Raw genomic sequence first — 20,813 nt, 5'->3', positions numbered from 1 at the left:
ATGCATTTATAGAGGGTCTTCAGTGCCTTCCTCCTCCCAGGCTTCCTCTTGAACTTTTATGCTCTCCCTTATGTAAGAAATACTGCAACAGTGATATGGAAGGACATAGAACAGTAGTGTACAATCTTACTATAAGAGTAGATGTCCTTCTCTTCGCTGTTGCAGTATTTGCTCCCTCCCTCCTACCCCTTTGGCTCTGCCTTTCATTCTTGCCCTCCTGGCAGAGGATTCTTTTCTTTTTCCCTTCTTCTGGATGCACATATTCTTCCTGGTCTCTAGGGCCTCTGTTCCTCCTTACGCATTCATTTCTTAATATGTGCATCTGTATGTCATCTTTATGCACTACACCTTACATGGAAAGCATACTTGTGAAGTACAATGCCTGTAACACTGAAGTCTATGGTGTACTGACTGGATGTTGGGCTATCCTTGTCAGGAGATTCCTTACATAAGGAATACTGCAACAGTAAAGAGAATGACATCTACTGTTATGTTAAGTTTTTACACAACTGTGTTTATGCTTCTTTATTTTTTATCTTTTCTTCTTGGGTGTTTTTCATTTCTTTTGTGGTGTTATCCATACTGTGATTTCCTTAGTGACCTTGCAATTGTTTACCAACAATTCTCTTTAAATGATTTTCTCATATCCTTTTACAATGTTTTCTTTTTGAGTCATTTATTGACGTTTTACTGCAGTAGGTGTATATGCAGTAAACCCCAATGGAAAGCCTCTATGCAAGGAAATCTTTCTACAAACAACTCCAACATAAAATATCTAAGTATGCGGCATCCATTTTAGCTAATATATACACATAATTGCTGCAGTTACATACTGTTTTCTGCACATTACAGTACAGGCTGTGTTCTCATTACATTCCAAGGTCAGATCTTACTTAAAGACACACGGAAGGCAACCACTAAAAACTTCTACATGCCTACACAAATAAAACTAATTTGATTTGGTTTAACATCATAGTTCAAACTGCCATTAATTATTAACAAACTGCAGCATTTCAATTTGATAAACACATTTCAGGAAGGTAGTTTTTTGTCATGTTCTACCCTCTATTAAAATTGAACAGAAAAATGTCACATTTTGTGTTTTCATTGCCCTTAATTCTTTCATACATACAGCAAAAACAAAGGCAAAAATATAATGTTCTATATTTAAATCTGTCACATATAATAAAGATGTTGACTACTTAAAGCACTTAGTATATATGTGCACCTAGCGTATATATAATGTGCCCCTGGAACACTTGTACCCACTGGCTGCCTAGATAGGCTCAGGCTACTCTTTGTTCCAATTTAGGGTAAAGCAGCTTATTGGAAAATTACTAGAAGGATACTTCTCCCATTACCTTTTTGGCTACTTCTGCCAATCTCTTAACTCAAGCTTTTCCACTTGCCCCCGCTATATTATGCATAGCTTTTAACTCGTTTGCTCAGACAAATGATTTTTGTCACTTTATTTACAACAATGTAAACACTATCAGCCATTTCAGGGAAGCCTCATTTTGACTAAGGTTTGACTTTCCATTGCTAACTCCTACACAAATTTACACTTAGGGTTTTTTCCAGCAGTTGCTCTTGCTTTCGACTACTGCTAACCACCCTCACAAAGGTGTTAAAAACTTGTTTACCTACATTGGGCACGATTCCAAAAGACTTGCTCTCAGTGTAAATGACCACTTACACTGAGAACATGTCTTTTCAAATCTGGCCCACAGATTAAGCCACCTACACTGAGAGCAAGTTTTTCATAATCAGGTCAGACTTATACCGAGAGCAATTCTTTTGGAATCTGGCCCATGGTTATGTTTGTTTAAACTGTAAAATCATGTTGTGCATCTGTCTTGGATAGAGCTTTGTCTAAGATATACTGCTGAAAGAATCTTTTTCAATGCAAGGTGGCTCATTTTGTTTTCTGCTTATTGTAACATCAGATTTTTGCACAAAGGGACACTTGAAGTAACAGTGATTCCTACCCACTCCCTTCCATGTTGTTCTTCCTTTCTGGCCTATCTAGTCTCTTGTATGTCATTTTTTTATAATGTTTACATTTGTTGGGAGTGATTACTGGCTGATATATATATATATATATATATACATATATATATATATATATACATATATACATATATAATATATACACACATATATATATATATATATATATATATATATATATATATATATATATATATATATTTGATGCTAAAGTCATCTGTGCAATAAAACCTACCTATACTCTTAATTGTAACAATTAGGTACTGGATATGGCAATGTTTTGAAGAAGTCCTCTTTCTCTGGAGCCACTATGTGTACTTGTATTGAACAGGGTACAAAATACATTTATTATATATTGATAGTTTAAAAGGAGGAGCTGACACCATCTTTAATTATTCTTGCTACTCAAGACAGTTGCTTATTCAGTACTTTTTTTTTCATTAGCAGTTTGTCTATTTATGCTGCATTGTATGTTCTTGCTAAGTGTCTATCATACTTTCTTCATGTCACTTTTCTAGTGATCACCAAATATAATAATCAATCCACCCCTTAAATTCCTGACTAACTCTGAGTACAAGCTAACCTAACATATATGTACATATTGTAAATAAAATACAAGCTAACCTAACATATATGTACATATTGTAAATAACGTAATTGTACATATTATAAATAACCCATCCCACCTTTTTTTCTCACTTTTCCTTCTATATTCTCCTTCTCAATTAAGTTACCACTGCCATCCTAAATATTTAGATACTATGTAACTAAAGAATTTATTCCTGTTCTCTAGCATGAAATGAAATTGTAATTGTGTCTTCTTTACTATGATTGTATATGTAACTAAACTTTGTAATGCAGAGCTGTTCTCCCTGGGCTTCCACTGAAAATGGGCTTCCTGAGCCCAGTGTACCTCCCCGGTCATCAAACTGGAAATAAATAAATAAATAATGTTGAATTTAATAATAAATAATAAAAATATTAAACATGATGCTATAAAACAAACTTTCATTGCAAGCCACTTCATCTAGCTACTAAAATATTGTCTGAATCAATATAAAGTCATGTAAGCCCAATTTTTATGTCTGTCCAAACTGAAAAGACATTTATTCTTTGAAACTTCACCTACAAGTCAGTGAATTGAAAGAGTACAGAATATTAATAATATTTGTATTTACTGAATTTTAATGAAAGGGACTTGGGACTGTATACTCTGTCTGAATTTGCTAACCAGTACAATGTTTTATACATGTGATTATGGAAGGTTTGTGGAGGCCCAGTGCAGTGCTTTGAATGAAAACCTACTGTTTTTCTGGTATTTTAATAAATAAGAACTACTAGTAATTCCTAGCAACATGCATTTATTATTTAATATTTTAGTGGTGCTGGCTTGTGATATATATGTTGAAGTTTTTTTTAATTATTATTTGTATAATTATGACATTTCCTTGGTTCTATCTCTCTATCTTTTCTCAAGATGTTGGTGTTAGGGGACTTCCAAGATGGCTGCACACTGACCAACAGCTTAATTTTAGCTCTTCCAGTGTGAAAACAGAAATTGAAAAATAAGGGCCAATGATATTGTCAGCTTGGGTAAAATTCAGTTACTGGCTAGTAAATAATCTTCCTAGAAGCCAGCAAAGCAGAAATTTATCTTACTCAAGCCTAAAAAGTATTTTTGTAAACTTCCAGTTCATACTCGTATCACCTTTTGGTGTCCAGAATTGTTTTGGGATTTGGCTTCTTTAACTAAGTGACTTTAGTCTAGGGTGTCCTGCAGTGGAGAAATTAATCTTTGTTTGCCACTTATTATTCATATTTTCATAACTGAAAGATCTAGATGTTTTTGGGATGTAAACTGTGAAACACTAATGTGAGAGACAGGACAATTCACTGTAAATGGTGATTTATATCACACTATACTGAAAATAATGCTAGATGTTTGCTAATAAATATGACAATAAGCAATATTTTCATATGTACTTAATAATTTTAAAAAAATGAGTGATGTACAAACTGTTGCTTAGCATTAGATGTTGAAGAAAACTGTCTTTGATTTTTGCACTGTAAGTTGCACATCTTGAGAGATATCCAGGATTGTTTGTTTTGCTGTTTATACAATTAAGCATATGTTTTCATATTTCTGTAAATATTTCAATAAATATGCACTTATAGAGGAATATCTTGTTGTCATGTGAAAGCTTTTGTCTGGTTAACAAACTTCTTCCTAGTAATATATGTCAAGGTTGTACACTTTTCAAGATATGAAAATTTGTGAACATTTACAAAAATATGATTTGGGTTTGTGTGCATTGTAATATATTACAGTATTTATGGAAAAGACCATGAATGTACCAACTATAGTCACCATAAAGAATACTTCTTGCTAATAACATTGCTATTTCTGACATTTTAATAGCTTTTGTCATTCACAAAATATTTATATTTATCTTTTGCTTTTTAAGTATTTTAGAAGATTCTCTGGAATGCAAGATATGTGTAGGCTGCAGGAGATGTGGCATTCCACACCAAATAGGTGTTAATGAGTTAGAGAACCTGAAAGAAAATGAACCAGAAAAGGTGAAACTGGCTGGGAAGTATCTTGTAGCTGTTCAGCAAAAAGCCATTCATGCTTTAGCTTTGGTACAAGAGATGGCTTCCAGTAATTTAGAGGAATAAATAAATCAAATTTACACACAGATGATCAAACATGAATGAAACATTAAAGGAGTATATAAACTCAAATAGCAAAAGGCTGGAAAATATACAAGAACTTTTGATTAGCTATTTAGATGAACATATAAAATTGCTAAAATCAGAGGCTGAAATGAAGAAAAGGCTGGCTGACTATGATGCTTCTCAAAAAGAGCAGTTTCAAAAAATGGCAGTTAGAAGACAGAGTGCACAAAAAACATGAGATTTTCTGCTGTACTAGAGAAACTGGACGGACCCGACCACACTAATATTTTGAAAGCACAAATAAGCTTGACTGGTATTACATAGCAAGATTTATTAATTCAAAAGACACATCAAGTGTATGCTCCAAACCTGGCCACAAGAAAGCAGCCAAGAAATCTATTAGTAAAGATGCAATCATGCCAGCAGAAAGAGTTGAGCCTGACAAAACAACAGTAGAAGGGAAAAGTATTAAAATTTGTAGACAGCATATCACTGAACACCAGGCAGAAGAGAAGCAAATTATCCCAGCAATCATGGAATGTTGATAGGTAGCCAAAATTCAAGTTGCTGTATCCAGTTGTATTTGTGATATTTTTCTTACAGGATCAAATACGTTTTTGGATGCAGAACAGGCTAAGGAGGAAATTAAAAAGTTTATCTAACAAAAAGTGAACAGAACAGGACTCTGCTTTCCATTCTGCTGACAATAAAGATCACACAGAGGGCTTTTCCAGGATGGCTGCACACCAATCAACAGCCCAGTGTTGAAAAAGAAACTAATAGATACGGGCCAGTAATTCTGTCTGTTTTAATAAAATTCAGTTACTGACAAGTAAGTACACTGCCTGGATGCCAGCAAAGAAGAAACTTAGAGAGCCCAAAAGAAAATCAACTAAAAAAGCTGATAGATCCTGCACTATTTCAGCAAACAGCATTTCAAGCTCCAGCTTTGGTACAAGAGATGGCTTCCTGTAATTTAGATGAAAAATAATTCAAATGTACTCAGAGTTGATTAAAATAAATGAAATATTGAAAGAGTATATCAAATCAAATAAGAAAAGACTGGAAAAATGGAAGACACTTTAAACATCTATTCAGATGACCTGATACAACTGCCAAGAATTGGAGGTCAAAATGAGGAAAGGGTTGTCTGAGTACGGGACTACTTAAGAAGAGCTGGTTCAAAAAATGCTACTAGAGTTTGCAGACAGAGCACAGAGAAAACCTGAGATTTTCTGCTCTACCAGAGAAGCTGGAAGAAACAGACCATATTAATTGTATGAAAGCACAAATAAGAAACTGGACTGGTATTCCGCAACACAATTTTTAACTGAAAGGGCACATTGTGTGTCTGCTCAAAACCCGACTATGGGAAAGTAGCCAACACCTGTATTAGTAAAGATGCAATCATACCAGCAGAAAGAGTTGATCCTGACAAAACAGTGGCAAAAAGGCGAAGTGTTAAAAACTGGAGACAGTAGAGTATTTGTGGAAAATGATTATGCACTGTATACCAGGCAGAAGAAAAGCAAATTTATCCCAGCAATCGGGGAGAGACAGAAATGACCAGGCAGAAGAAATGCAAATTTATCCCAGCAATCAGGGAGAGACAGGAATGAGATTTAAGCACCTGTATGAATCTGTCTTCAGAATATTTTTTCCTGAAGGGTCAAAGTAATTTTTTATGCAAAACAAGCTAAAGAGAAAATACAAAAGTTTGTCCAAAAAAAGGTGAGCCATCATACTCATCAAACCAAAGGGGACTCTGCTTCTCATTCTCCTGATAATGAAGCTCATAGACAGACTTTACCAGTGAAACAGTTTCCAATGTTCCAATGGAAAATGCTTAAGAAACATAAAAATATACAAGAGTTGACTAGAACACTCAGAGTACCTTGGACTTGAACTAGTGTCTGGGATTGGGAGGTGAGATTAACAGGAAGAAGAACAGCAGCACTGAAATTATTGAATAAATGTGACATTATAAAGCATCATTCACAGTTGTTTCTATGGCTTTACAAGAAAAAGAAGCTGAGAAAATTTTGATTTTTTAAACACCTTTATTGAATCATCACTTGTGACATAAGCAAATTTACATTTATATTGGACTTTGGTTGATTTAGTTACACTTGTGAGAGGATTGACAAGCATGTGTCAGCTTCATGTCAGTAATGTTTGCAAAGACACTAAAAGGAAAAAAGAGAAAGTAACTATAACAATTTATGTTCTTAGCAGTATTTTTATAAAGCATTTGATATAAATTGCATGTTATATAGTAAAGCATTTTTAGTGATTGTTGTGTGTGATGGAGATACTAAAGTAATCAAGCACCTCTTCCCCTTTTTTAGTTTTAAGAAAAAGAGAAGAAAGACAGCACAAAAGCACATTTGAGTTAATGGGCTGTAATCTTGGGCTGCTAGGGTGGAGGAGAGGGTGTAAAAGTGCACTGAATATAATATAATATAATATATGTAGAGTTGAAAGTTTTTCTACTTTTGCATAAATTAATCTCTGAATGTATGTCCTAGGCTTAATCTAATTTAAGACAGTGTTTTTTTTTGTTAAATAGAGACCACAATGGTTTGAAAAGTTTGCCTTTAACAAATAAATGTTCAGTGTTAGAACAGTCTGTTCTCGTGTTTCCATGAAAACAAGCTGATTAACAGTGAATGCAATAAGTCAAGAGGTCTGGACATTGTTTATTGAGAGAAACAAGCAGCTCAATAAACAATAAAATTCTGAAATTATTGGAACTAAATAAGAGATAGTAGCTTTTCTGGTAACTAAATGCTTTAGTGCATTTACCAGAACAATGTATAATTTGGTTTTATTTAAAGATAGCCAGTGCACTTTTTCCTAAGACTACAAGTTAATGTTTTCTAAAAGCATATTGGTTGTTCTTCACATCTGGGAGAAGACTAAAGATGAGACAAACACAGTAAGCAATTAGTGTGTAGGAGCACAGGTTGTGACATGAGCTTTAGCATGGATAACCTTAATGTTAGGTGAATTTATGCCTGTATTTGCAGAAGTCAATTTGGGACAGCTGTTCCTGTAAGGAGGGAAAAAATTATTTGAAGATCTACATAGTTTTGTGTGTCTGTTTTAAGTTAGTAGGTTATGGGGTATTATGTGGTATGTTTTTGAGGGTTTTCTTTAAAAAAGTTTTGTAAAGTATGACACAGGCTGAAATGAAGATGACAAGAAGCAACTGTATAAAGGATCAACCTTATAAACATTAGTGGGTGCATATAACGCAAAAGCTGGAAATAGACATTTAAAAAAGCTGTCACATGTAATATGTGGGAATTATAACTTCTTACCATAAGGATTACACTAAACATATTATCTGAAACGTGAATAGCTTCACAGGTATAGACAAAAGGTAAGAATATTGCATTATATTAAGAATGCAGAGTGCAAATAAAAATCTTATCGGAGACACATTTGGAAAGAAGTGATCTTGTCAATTTCATAAAGATGGATTTCACGATGGATATTCAGCAGAATATCAGAGACATACTTATACTAATTGCTAGAGGAGCTACAATAGTCATAGAAGAGGGGAAAAGGATAGTAATAGTAGATTTGTGGTAGTAAGGGACTACTGGCAAGGAGAAGGATTACACTGGCATGTATTTATATCCCACCTAAAAGTGCTATTATGGAGTTTAAGAAAATTCTGGGAGAAATACTCAGCTTTCAGAAGGGAATATTACTTATAGGTGGAGACTGGAACTTGACTTGTAACAGTGAGGATGTACTTTGGGACCTAGAAGGAAATATATAACAAAACAGAGTAGATTTCTGAAGAAATTTATGAACATATTTGTATGGAAGATGTGAATTAATAGTAGGAACTAGGAGAGAATTTGCATGTTATTCCCAAAGATACAATAACTGGGATAATCTAGACAGAAATTATATTTCACAGGAACACATGCATTTAATCAAAAGCTCCAACACACATCCAATAACTATTTCAGATCATGCACTAATAATAACTAAAATAAAAATGCAGGATAATGAAATAAAAAATGAGACACTGGCACTTCCACATCTGTGTGTTAAACAGAGGAGAATTCAAAGAATGGGTAGTGTAAATTATTTGAAAGTTATTAGAAAAGATGAACATTTCTTCAGCAGTTATGGGTAGTGAGTGGGATAAAATGAAAGTGGAGTTTAAAAACATGGTAGAAATAAAATATATGGTTAAGAAGTAAAAATAATTAGTTAGAGGAGATTACAAAGGTTAATGTATTGCAGAATCCCACAGGAGAAGAAGTGGCACAATTGCAGAGTACTAAAAAGAAAATAAGGGAGAATCTGGATAATATACATGAGTTTATAAAGATGTTTTGACAATAACTCCAGAGCATAAAAACTCTTAGCACAATGACTTAGGCAACAGAAAGCAGAAAACATTATTGCTAGGCTTAGGGAGTGTATAACAAGAAAAATGACCAGAGATCCTGTAGAGGTATTAGAGATGTTTTAAAAATGTTATGAAAAGTTGTATAAAGCAGAGGTATGTGGAAACCAAGAAAAACACAAATGGAAATATTTATGTAAGGCTTAGGTATTCCAAGGTTAGAGGTGGACGAGACTCAACAATTAATAATTAAGATAGGAGGAGAAGAGATAAAAATGGTGATGTATAATCAATCTTCAGGAAAATCTTCAGCAGTAGATGATATTCCTGTGGAAGTCTAGAAGCTAAGAGGGAAGAAAGTGATAAAGATTTGGAAGTTTTTATTATTATTTTAAAATGAGGGGAAGCACCAACATCCTGGAAGAAAGCTGTGCTGGGTGTAATACTTAAAGATGATGGTATAGATCCATCAGAACCAGCTTCATACAGGCCCATTTCAATTTTAAATCAAGATTATAAAGTGTTTGTGACTACAATAGGTAAAAGAAAGGCAAAGGTGTTTCCAAAATTGATAGATATAGATTAATGTGCTTTTGTGGAGGGGAGGGAAACATTTGACAACATTAATAGAACAATGATGATCCACAGGGAAGGAGAATGTAAGAAAATACCACTTTTGTTGGTATGTCTTGACAGAGAGAAAGCATTCTACAAAGTAAGCTGGGATTTTATGAGTAGATCAATTGAAGCATTTGCATTCCCTGATACAATAACAAGGTTATTTATGAAGACGGATGAGGGATCGGACGCAAACATTAAAGCGGAAGAGTTCCTCACTGATAAGTTGTGTCTGAACAGAGGAACCAGGCAGGGACATTCTCTTTCCCCTTTGTTAGTTGCTTTAAATTTAGAACCACTGTCAAAGAAAATAAGGTACTCAGAAATTCAAGGATATAATTGTTGTGATAATCAAGAAAAGTTGGCTTTATTTGCAGATGATATTATTTTGAACCTGATAAAACTAGAAAAGAACATCTCACTGACGTGGAACATTGAGACAGTTTCATGTCTTTTCAGGATATAAAATTAATAAAGGGAAAACAAAGGTTATAGCTGTAAAGTATGCATACACTCATGATTCCGTCTAGCAATATTCATACTTATGGGGACATGATATAATGAAGTATTTAGGAGTTCTGGTTAAAAAAGATTCTGCTATGGCAGCTATGGATATGTGGGAAAGACTAAACAAAAGAAAATAAAAAAAACGAGAAACTGGAAACTCTTTTTTATGGATATAGATAGCAAGATATAAGCAGTGAAAATAGTCCCTTTAGTTTTATATACAGGTCAGGCATATTTTTATCAACCAGGGGAGAAGTTGTGGACAGTAATAAAGACTTGTCAAGTAGAATAAGCTGATCCTTCCAATGGAAGCAGAAAGCTGGAATTCAAAGTGGAAAGGGATGATGATGAAGCAGGGGGAAGTTTAAGAAACAAGGAGAGAGTGGGATTTTGGATGCAGATACTTAAGGAGAATACCAACTGCCATACAGAATATTATATTCAAAAAGTAGTAGAAAATATTCTAATAACTAGGCTAACATTAGAATGGAGAAAGGAGATTCTGCCAATAGGGATGACTGCAATTAGGGGTTCAGAAAATAGGTAAGAGGGGCTGGAATTTACTGGAGAAAACTGGCAAAGGAACTGTAAGGTATTGTGAGCAAATGACTAGAGAGGGAAAGGTAACAGAGGCAGGTTTGGCCAAAAAGACATTTGGACTCAGGCTACAGACTGCCTTCCCTGCCAGGGATTGATAACAGTGTATAGGTACAGTGTATAAGGGAATCCTAAGTGAAAGACCTGTTCTTGTAGAGTTTTTAGTTGAATCTAAAAGCTGCTGTTAAGAAAAGGATAATTATTAGAGCATAGTAAATACTGCACAATAACTACAAGAATCAAAGGAAGTAAGAGAAGATTAGGAAGAAAGAATGAGAAATACATTTACAAGGGAACAATTGGATGATATATGTATGGCTCCCAAGTATGCAACAAAGTCCAGAAGGTTTAGCATTTTTGCTTGGAAGTGTTTGCATAGGTATGTTTATACCCCAAGAAGACTTCAAAGCATTTTTCCCCAGGTAGATAGCAAATGTTGGAGGTGTGATAGGGAATAATGAGGTAACTGTTTGCATATGTTTTGGGAGTGTAATGAGTTAGCAGATTTTAAAAATTCCCTACAGAGTATTCTGACAGAAATATTGGATGCGCAAATGGTTATAACTATAGAAATTATTCTTTTGAGCCGGGACACAGGATCTGAATTGCCTAGACACAGTAAGGCCTTGTTAAGTTTAATTCTGTTGCCTGACAAAAAGGCAATTACTAGAAAATGGAAATCAAAGTCTAAACCAACTGTATTTGAAGTACTGAATACTGTAAAAGAGATAAAGGAACTAGAAAAAGGATATTTAGAAAAGGGAAGGACAAATTTCATAGAAATAAATGGAAATTGTGGGAACAATGCATGCAGAATAATGTTCAGGGGAAGGAGTGAGGTTTAATGGAGGGCATGAATTGAGGAATTTATGTAATCTTGGACTGATGATAGTTATAAAAAAAGAACACATATGTGATGTATGCAAAAAATGTCAATGTGGGTTGTTTTCTTTTCTATTAATGCAAGTTTGCCTGTCTTAAATGCTAATTTAGTACAGGTGTTTAAAAAAGATGTTGGTGTTAGGAATGTTTAAAATGGAAAGTCTGTGTTAGCTGGCATAGTGTCCCTTTAAGGAGTCAATGCCTAAATGTAAGGACACCTATATAAGGATAGTAGTTAGGCCAGAGATAAGAAAGTATAAGAGTGAAAGGATTAGGATAGATGGAGAACAGGGTGAGAGAAGAGCAAAGTGAGCCACACCTCCTACTTAAGTGGGAGTCATCAGGCTGTGCATGTGCAGTACTCAACAACCAAGGACAGTATGGTGGTGAAAGGTAAGGAGAATAGTACTTTATATTAACATGCATGTATCAAAATGTAGCATAGCAAAAAAATATTAATGAAATCAGCCCTCCTACACTGTTTTGTACATTTCAGGAATTAGTGAGTAAGTGTAAGTACTAACCATCCCCAATGAACCACGTATATAACCAGGCACCTACAAAATGGACTAGGAAAAGGCAGGAAGTGTTTAAAACTGTTAATTAAACAGAAGCTATCATTTTCTGCAACATAATATACATTGGTTTGGTATATGTTATCTAAAACAAAATATGATCTCAAACTGCTTAAGCCAAGGGTCACCAACTATTTATTTATTTACCTACTTATTTTACTTATTGCATTTGTTTACCAAGAAAGCCCACTGGGCCTAAAAGAGCCCATTTTCAGTGGAGGCCCAGGGAGAAAAGCTCCGACAAGAACATAGATACAGAAAATATTAAGCATGAATTGGTACAAAAGTAGATATAGTGTTACACATAGTGAGTACGGGAATATATACAGAATATATACATAAAAGCAGGAATTTTGTTGGTTGCCAGATGAATTCAATCAAAGAGGTATAAATAGAAAAATATTACTCAGCATTATTGTAGCAGTATCAGCAAGTGATGAAAAATAATAATTATGGAGAAAATATCATCAGTCAACACTAGCAATCTGTTATAACAACACACAGTTCAATGCCAAAGGCTATGGTCAAGACCTGCAAGTGTGACTACATATTACTATGAGTAAACAGTGCTTATTGAATGAACTTTAATACAGAGACAAGGAGCAAGGTGACCTAAAATACAAGGCAGAACCAGTTAACTCTACCTGTACAAAGCAGAGTGGCATCACAAACAACGAAAGGGCGTGGGAGCACTCAATGAATTACTGAAGGCTGTTGGCTTCCAGGAGGAGCAGTACTATACCTAAAAGGAAGACACATAAACATCATCAGTAAAGCCAATGGAAGCCTGGCAGTGCCTCCTTATACTGGGTATTACCTACTGAGTAAACTAGAACTAGCATTCAGTATGTCACTAGAACAGCATACAAAACAGTACTGAAATACCAACTATAATGTATGCAGTATTTTTAGGTTCAAAGGTTGGTACTAGGCTATCGGCCCTAAGGCCTATGCAAGCCTAGCCATAACAATTCCCTGGAAATTTTTTCCCACAATATTTACTTCTCTGGGCCCCTGTCTAGCAGGGTGACTGACATGATCCCCGGGATGAATTTCCTATCTCCCATCCAATCATCAAGGTTCCTTTTGAAGAGGGCCAATGAGGTGCTCTGCTTGACATGTATGGGCAGTCTATTCCAGAGTATGGGGAGTCTCTGGGTCAGGAACCTATCCCTCCAGCATATTTTGTTCAATGTGATGATAAGGTTTAGATCCCTGGAGCATGTGGCTCTGAGGGATTGGGATTTCTTTAAGTGGAGCATGTACAACAGCTCAGGGTTTGATATGGCCTTGTATGTTAAGCAGAGATCGCCTCTGAGTAGACGATATGCCACAGAGTATAGCTGGAGTTTTTTAGACGGTCAGCATATGGCATCTGCTTTAGGCCTGTGATTCTTTTAGTGAGGTATTTCTGTGGCCTTTCCAGCTGTTGCAGATGTCTTGTGAGGTACATACCAAATAGGTTCATACTAGGCTATCTGCCCTGGGGCAATTATAAGCCTAGCCCGATTCTGTATGGCTTATGCCACCCCTTGATTTGAGTATACTGTGTCCTTTTTAAGGTTTAGTTTACTGTGCCTCTGTCTAATAGTGACACGGGAGTAATCCCTGGAACAAACCTACGATCCCCCATCCACCTATCGAGATTCTTCTTGAAGAGATTCAGTGAGGTGCTCTGCCTCACATGAACTGGAATTCTATTCCAGAGCGAAGGGAGCCTCTGGGTTATGAACCTGTCCCTCCAGCAAGTTCTATTTATTTCTGTGCTGAGGTTCAAGTCCCTCGAGCGTGTGGCTCTAAGGGATTTAGATTTACTGAGGTGGAGCATGTCCATTAATTCTGGATTTGACATAGCTTTGTATGTCAGGCATAGATCGCCTCGAAGTAGGCGGCATGCAACTGAGTAGAGCTGAAGTTTTTTTAACCAAGCAGCATATGGCATCTGTTTGAGACCCTTGATCCTCTTGGTGAGATACTTTTGGGGTCTTTCTAATTGCTGCAGGTGTCGGGTAAGGTACATCCCAAAAGGGGCATTGTATTCTATGATGGGCCTGATGAGGGATGAATAAAGGGGCATGATTACCTCTCTTGATCTAGATGTGAAACCCTTCGTGATGAGGTGGGCTATGTAGAAGGTCTTTCTAACCACTTTGGCAATGTGGTTTTCAAAGGAGAGATCGCTATCAACGTGGGTCCCCAGGTCCCTAATAACTTTCTCTGTACTTAATGGGTTTCCGTCTATGTGGTAATTTGTGGGCACATTGTTTTGCCAAAGGGTATGACTATACATTTTTTGGCATTTAGCTTTAAACCATGGCGCTGGCACCAGTTATCTGTCTCTGTGAGACCTTTTTGAAGGATGTTTGTGTCAGCTGGAGAGTCGATTATGGCACCCAGTTTGCAGTCGTCTGCGAACTTGGTGAGCCATAGTCCTCCCACGTTTGCCTGTACCTCGGAAAAGTATATACCGAACAAGAGTGGTCCCAGGACAGAACCCTGTGGGACGCCACTTGTGACCGGTTTCGAGTCTGACATGGCTCCAGCAACTCTCACTCTGTGGGTTCTGTCTTTGAGCCAGTTTGCACCCATCTTGTGACATAGGGGTTTATATTTAAGCTGGATAACTTATCTATGATGCCCGAGTGGGGTATTGTGTCAAATGCCTTTGCAAGGTCCAGATAGGCTGTGTGGACTACCTTCCCTTCATCTATGGCTTTGGTGACTGTTTCGAAGAAGTCAACCAGGTTCAAAAGGCAGGATCTGCCATTGACAAAGCCGAACTGGGTAGGATCTAGTGTCTGTAGGTCCCCAATGTCTTTGTTTATGAGCTCCATGATGATCCTCTCCATAGCCTTGCAGACTAAGCTAGTCAGGCTTATGGGGCAATAGTTTCCAGGGTCCGTAGAGGCTCCACCTTTGTGGAGTGGGACCACTGTTGCTGTATGCCATTCTGTGGGCACATATCCTGTAGTGAGGCTGAGATTGTATAGCTGTTTTATTTGAGGGATTAGTTCCTCTTGGAGTTCATGTAGGACGCAACCCGGGACACCATCTGGTCCCATGGAAGCAGTGTTTTTTGCTTTGGAGAGGGCAGCCTTCACCTGAGCATCAGAGATGTTTGGGAGGCAGCCCTCTGCCGGGATAGATACTTGCTCTTTTGGGGGGGGGGTGGAGAAGTTTGCACTGAACCTGTCTGCCAGGATATTGGCGATGTCTGTGGGCTCAGTGTATTTTTTGTCATTTAGAATCAACTCAGAACAAGTCTGGGAGTTGCATCCCAGATTCCTAACATAACTGAAAAAAGCCTTATGATTGTCTTTGGTGTCCTGTGCAATTTTTCTCTTGAAGCTGGCCTTGGAGGATTTTATGAGGGATCGTAATTTTTTGCTAGTACTGATCAGAGATGCCTTCCCTATTAGGGATTTTGCTCTATCATGTAGTAGCTTCCTCCTTCTGTTGTACAGTTTATTTATGGCAGGGGTCCACCAGACTGGACGCCTGCCTTTGGATGATTGGGTCTTGGTTTTGTTTGGGATAGCATGATCCATGCATTCCTGGAGATGTCCGTAGAATGCGTTTATATAGGATTCTGCAGTTTGGGCCGTAGTTTCCACTGGCCCTGGGGCCTTGAAGGATTCCACTTCGGTTTTGAGAAGTGAGACGTTTTTCACTGTGGTTTTCTGGGCTGGGGGTGGGGTCGGGATGTGGACGTCCAGTGAAATTAATTTATGGTCTGATCTTACCAATGAGGGATATACTTCTGGTGTGGAGCATAGAGTCCCCATGTTGGTAATGATCAGGTCTAGTATGTTGTCCCCTCTTGTGGGAGTGGTGACTAGTTGTTCCATAGCATTTGAGTTTATAATTTCCAGGAAACTTTGGGCTAAGGTGCTGGGGCTTGAGTAGTGCTCCCAGTCAATGTTTGGGTAGTTGAAGTCGCCCAATATAATGGTGTTTGGAGAGATCTTCATGTTCTCCAATGTTTTCAGGAAAGCCGAGTGGGATTCCTGACTTTGAGAGGGTGGTCTGTAGAATGCTATAAACTGAAAAGCAGTCTTGCCCACTGTTAGTTGCACATGGATGGTCTCCGATACTTCATGCAATGCCACTAACCTGGAGGTGTGGATATCCTTGATAAATATGGAAACTCCCCTTCCTTTTGTGGTTCAGTCCAGGTTTTGGGGCCGAAAAGCATGATATGAGGTATAGCCTGGTTGTGCTGGGGTGCTCTCTGGAGCCTTGAACCAGGTTTCTGTCACTGCACAGATATCGATGTTCTCCATACTGAGGAGAGCTTTGAGTGCGTGCATCTTGAGGTTAAGACTTCTGGCGTTAAGTAGCATTACCCTTAGTTTCTTGTTCCTTGTGCTGTCTATGGGGGTGGGTTTAACTTTTGAGCCTTGCCTAAAAAAGGCACTATGGGGGTGACAAGAGCCTTTGCCAATATCCGAAAGCCCAGTGGTGACAGGTGCAAGCCGTCCCTAGCGAAGCAACGTGGCTTGTCGAGCATGTCATCCCAGGCTGACAGACACTGGATCCCCTTTGAATGACACCAACATTTTAGCCAATTGTTAAAATCGATCATTTTGTGTTTGTACTGTGGCATCATTCTAGGTGAGGGTAAGATGCTGCTCAAGGTCAGGGTAATACCAGCCTGGGCTACATGATCAGAGAGCTCCTATATGTCTCTTTTCATTTAATCCAGGGAGGTACGTCTCAGGTCATTCACACCAGCATGTACAATGACTGAGTCATATTTGTATTTGCTTTGGAGTGACCTGAGTGCTTGCGTTATGTGGCGGATCCTAGCACCCGACAGGCAGCTCACTGTGATCTTCTCTTTATTCAGCCTGGTGAGCGGGACATCAGTGTGTCTGACAATAGAGTCACCTATTACAAGAGTATCAGGTGTGTTATTCAGCCTTAAGGGCTGTGGCTGCTTGGCACACTGACTTTGTGGGCTATGTGTTGTGCATGTTTTGTTTTGAGGTAGCATTTGCTTGAATGTCTGCTTTGGAGGTCTCTGTTGCTTAGGTAGATTTTTATTTAGAGCCTCCAAGTATGTTTTTGTGTATTTATGTGTTTGGTTCGCTGATGTGGTGGGACTATGTGATACTGGAATTGTGTTGTGTGAGGTTACCTTCTCCTGACTGGTTACACCAGTTTTGAGATGAGAGAGCTCAGCCTCCAGTTTGGCTAAATAGTTGCATCTCTCACATATATTTGAACCTGTTTGGAGGAGGAGAGTGTTGTCCGTGTACATGAGACAATTGTAACATTGCCTCAAAATTCCCATATTCACCAGCTGGACTGGAGAGGAAACCATTGACTGACCTTTGGACATGCTAGAGTAATATAGGGAAACTGAATTTAAGACGGACCAATAGAGGACAGGGTAATCGTAGAGAGTATAAGAGTAAGTAGTGCTTATGGTTTAATAGTACTAACTTGTAGGATTACTTAATTGGACCAGTGAAGGGCCTTAGAATGAGAATATGGTGTTTAAATTGAGAGATAGAGCAGTTCTAAGGGAAAAAGTGAAGAGCAGACTTTGTGGAGACAGGAATAGTTTAAACCCAATTAGGCGGCGCTGCCCGCTGTTGCGCTATGCACAAAACCACGCAAAAGAGGGTTTCAAGAGAGGAAGATGAAGGAGTTTGGAATTGACCCAAAATGGCCAATAAAACTACAGTTTCAAGTCAGTAACCACTCCCACAGGGGCAGGCAGGCTGCTCAATGTTTTTCACTGCCACTGATCAACAGAGAGACTTCCCTTTAGCCCAAGCAAAAAATGGCCTCCAAGAAACTTACAAACAGTTCAAGAACAGCAAGCCTGTAACTGAACTTTTTTAAATCTCAGAAAAGTGGGAAAAAAGCAAGATTTTTTTTGTTTTTTTCAGAGATAGCAGAGGTTCACAAGTATGGGGCATTATACTCTAAAACGGGTCTAATGAGGGATGAGTACAGTGGGACAATGACCTCCTTTTTTCTGGATGAAAAGCCCTTAGTGATGAGGTGTGCCACGTAGAAGTATTTCCTGACTGTTGTGGCGATGTGGTTATCGAAAGTGAGACCACTGTCCACTTGTGTCCCTAAGTCTCTCATCACACTTTCGATGTTTAGTGTCCTGCCACCTATGTGGTAGTTCATGACTAGACTATGTCTTTTGACATCTCTTCAGTAATTCATTACAGACTTTTTGTCTGTAAATCAGACTAATAATGGACTCCATAATCTCTAGTCTGGAACAAATCACTCATTAATTGTGTGTGATAATATTAATTTGAATGGGGAAATAAATTTTGGTACGGCTTTTATTAGTTAGTATGCATGTAAGTTAGGACTAAGGTCATGATTAGGATTGAGTTTGGGTACTATGGTTAAAGTCTGATGTTACTTCAGTCTTAACCATAACACTAACCATATCCCTAACCCTAGCAATAGGGAAACACTTTTTGTTATTTATTTCTTTTTTACTATCAATAATTCTACTTTCACTGAAGTATGTATGGTAGTCTGTTTTTTCAAGACTTTTTCAATGTAATTGCATTCAGTCTATTTGCAAATACTCATGGAAACAAAATTAATCACACCGCCATGCTTTTTTGCTTCATTAGCATATGTGGCACTTTATTCTACAGTCATGAGCATATAACATGTCTGACAATGTTAGTTATCTGTCTTGTTGCTGGGCTTTTTGAATCACGTATCCTGTGTGTGGCTGCTCATTATGCAAATTCACTTACCATGTTATGGCAACATTTTCTGAAAGCAGCCAAAATGTCATCACGTGAAAACTTGAATACCACATAATTCAAGCTGCCGTTTTTGAAATGATCTACCCGTCTTTTCAGAAAAAAAATGCTTGCTCAGATTCTGTTATTACTTTGTACATAAATCTTTACAGATATACAGATCTGTTACTGACACATAGTCTGCTCATGTTCACATATGTAATGTGTAGTAATTGTTGCTGACAGAAAATAGTCTGCTCTTCTCTCTCAGAGCTAGTGAAAAAAAACAACAAAGGTAAATGTAATTTTTGTGCAATTAAGGGCTCATGTGTGACTAACTAGATATTAATTTGTACTATTATTTTATATTTATTTGTTATATGTCCATTGGAGAGAAGAGATAATAGCATGTTAAATAGACAGTATTTTAGTATATGGGCAGGCTGCCTGTTTGTGGTAGGAAGTGATATATTTCTTAGTTATAAGTCTGTAAGTAGTCCAACTGACAAAACATAAAGCACCAAGACTAGTAAAATGAAATCTGACATTTTGTGAATTACAGTGCATTAAACACACTCCCAATTTTCTTATTTTGTTTACTAAACTGTATAAATTCAATTACAGTTAACTGTGTCAAATGAATAAAAGCAAATTCATAGCTATTCCAAGGCCTCTGAGCCTTATGATAATTCCCACCTTGCTAGTACCCTGCCTCACTTAGACAGTACCTCCTTTCCCCATGAGGGCCATACCAGACAGTCCTGGAGTAAATTTGTGGATACTCATCCAATCATCTAGTTTATTATGACAGTGAGTCACATTGCTTAACATGCAGGAGAAGCTTATTCTAGAGGTTTGGGAAGTGGTGCGTTATAAGCCTGTCCCTTCGTCATGTTTTATTTATCTGCTGGTGAAGATTTAGGTCCCCAAGTCTATTACTAGTGGAGATATTGGACTAATGGAGAAACAGGATGCCCAGGATGATCGGGATTCTAATGGCACAGTAAGCAAGGGCAATGATCTCTCAAAAGCCTGTATGACACTAAATAACGGGATAGAGCTTCCAGCCTCTTTTGATAGCTTAGACACTTTATATTTATTTATATATGTGATCTTTTTGGTTAGGAATCTTTGGAGTCTTTCTAATTGTTTCATATGTTTTGAGAGCTCCATCCCAAAAAAGCATTATAGTTAATAACTGGCCATATCAATACTGAGAATAAGGGAATGATTACCTCTTTATTACTTAATAATATTCCTTTAGCAATTAGCTGGGTGAAATTAAAGGATTTCCTGTCAAATATTGTTACCTGATGGTCAAAAGAGAGGGCACCATCAACCCAAGTATCTAAACCCCTAACTACATTTTCATTTTGTAGAGCTGTGTTGTCTAGAGAGTATGATGAGAGGAGGGGTTGTCTACCAAAAGTGATGATACAGTACTTTTTAGCATTTAGTTAAGCTCATTATTAGTACACCAAGTGTTTAGTAGGGCGAGTTCATTCTGGGGGGACTTAACAACAGCTTCTAGTTTTCAATGATCTGAAAATTTTGTTAACCAGAAGCCTTGGCTCTTTGTTTAGAGATCTAAGATGTAAATACCAAAAAGAAGCGGTCCCAGCACCAATCATTAAGAGACATTACTGGACACTTTCTGATGACGCTTCTGCAACTTCTGCAACTGAGCCTTTGTGGGTTCTGTCTTTCAGCTAATTTGCTATTCATCTCACAACATATGGGTCAATTTTTAAAGTAAAATTAAGTGCAATGTGCTTTATAAAATTGTTATGCAGAAAATATTTACTGTTATATACTGTCTTCATCATGTATTGTGTAGAC

The 20,813-nt window shown here is 37.4% G+C and overlaps 1 long non-coding RNA gene across 1 annotated transcript in view; it reads right to left on the bottom strand.

The window, feature by feature from the left end:
* The window catches only part of LOC122799970, a 51,415-nt gene that overhangs the window by 25,890 nt on the left and 4,712 nt on the right, over positions 1 to 20,813 (bottom strand). The window contains exon 2 of the long non-coding RNA XR_006364513.1: positions 12,885 to 12,982. This is a non-coding gene — a long non-coding RNA (uncharacterized LOC122799970). The remainder of the gene's footprint in view (positions 1 to 12,884; positions 12,983 to 20,813) is intronic.

The sequence above is a fragment of the Protopterus annectens genome, chromosome 4.part0 (assembly GCF_019279795.1).
Source record: "Protopterus annectens isolate FY-2018-M chromosome 4.part0, PAN1.0, whole genome shotgun sequence".
NCBI lineage: Eukaryota > Metazoa > Chordata > Ceratodontiformes > Protopteridae > Protopterus > Protopterus annectens.
This window is presented reverse-complemented; position numbering and strand designations above follow the sequence as displayed.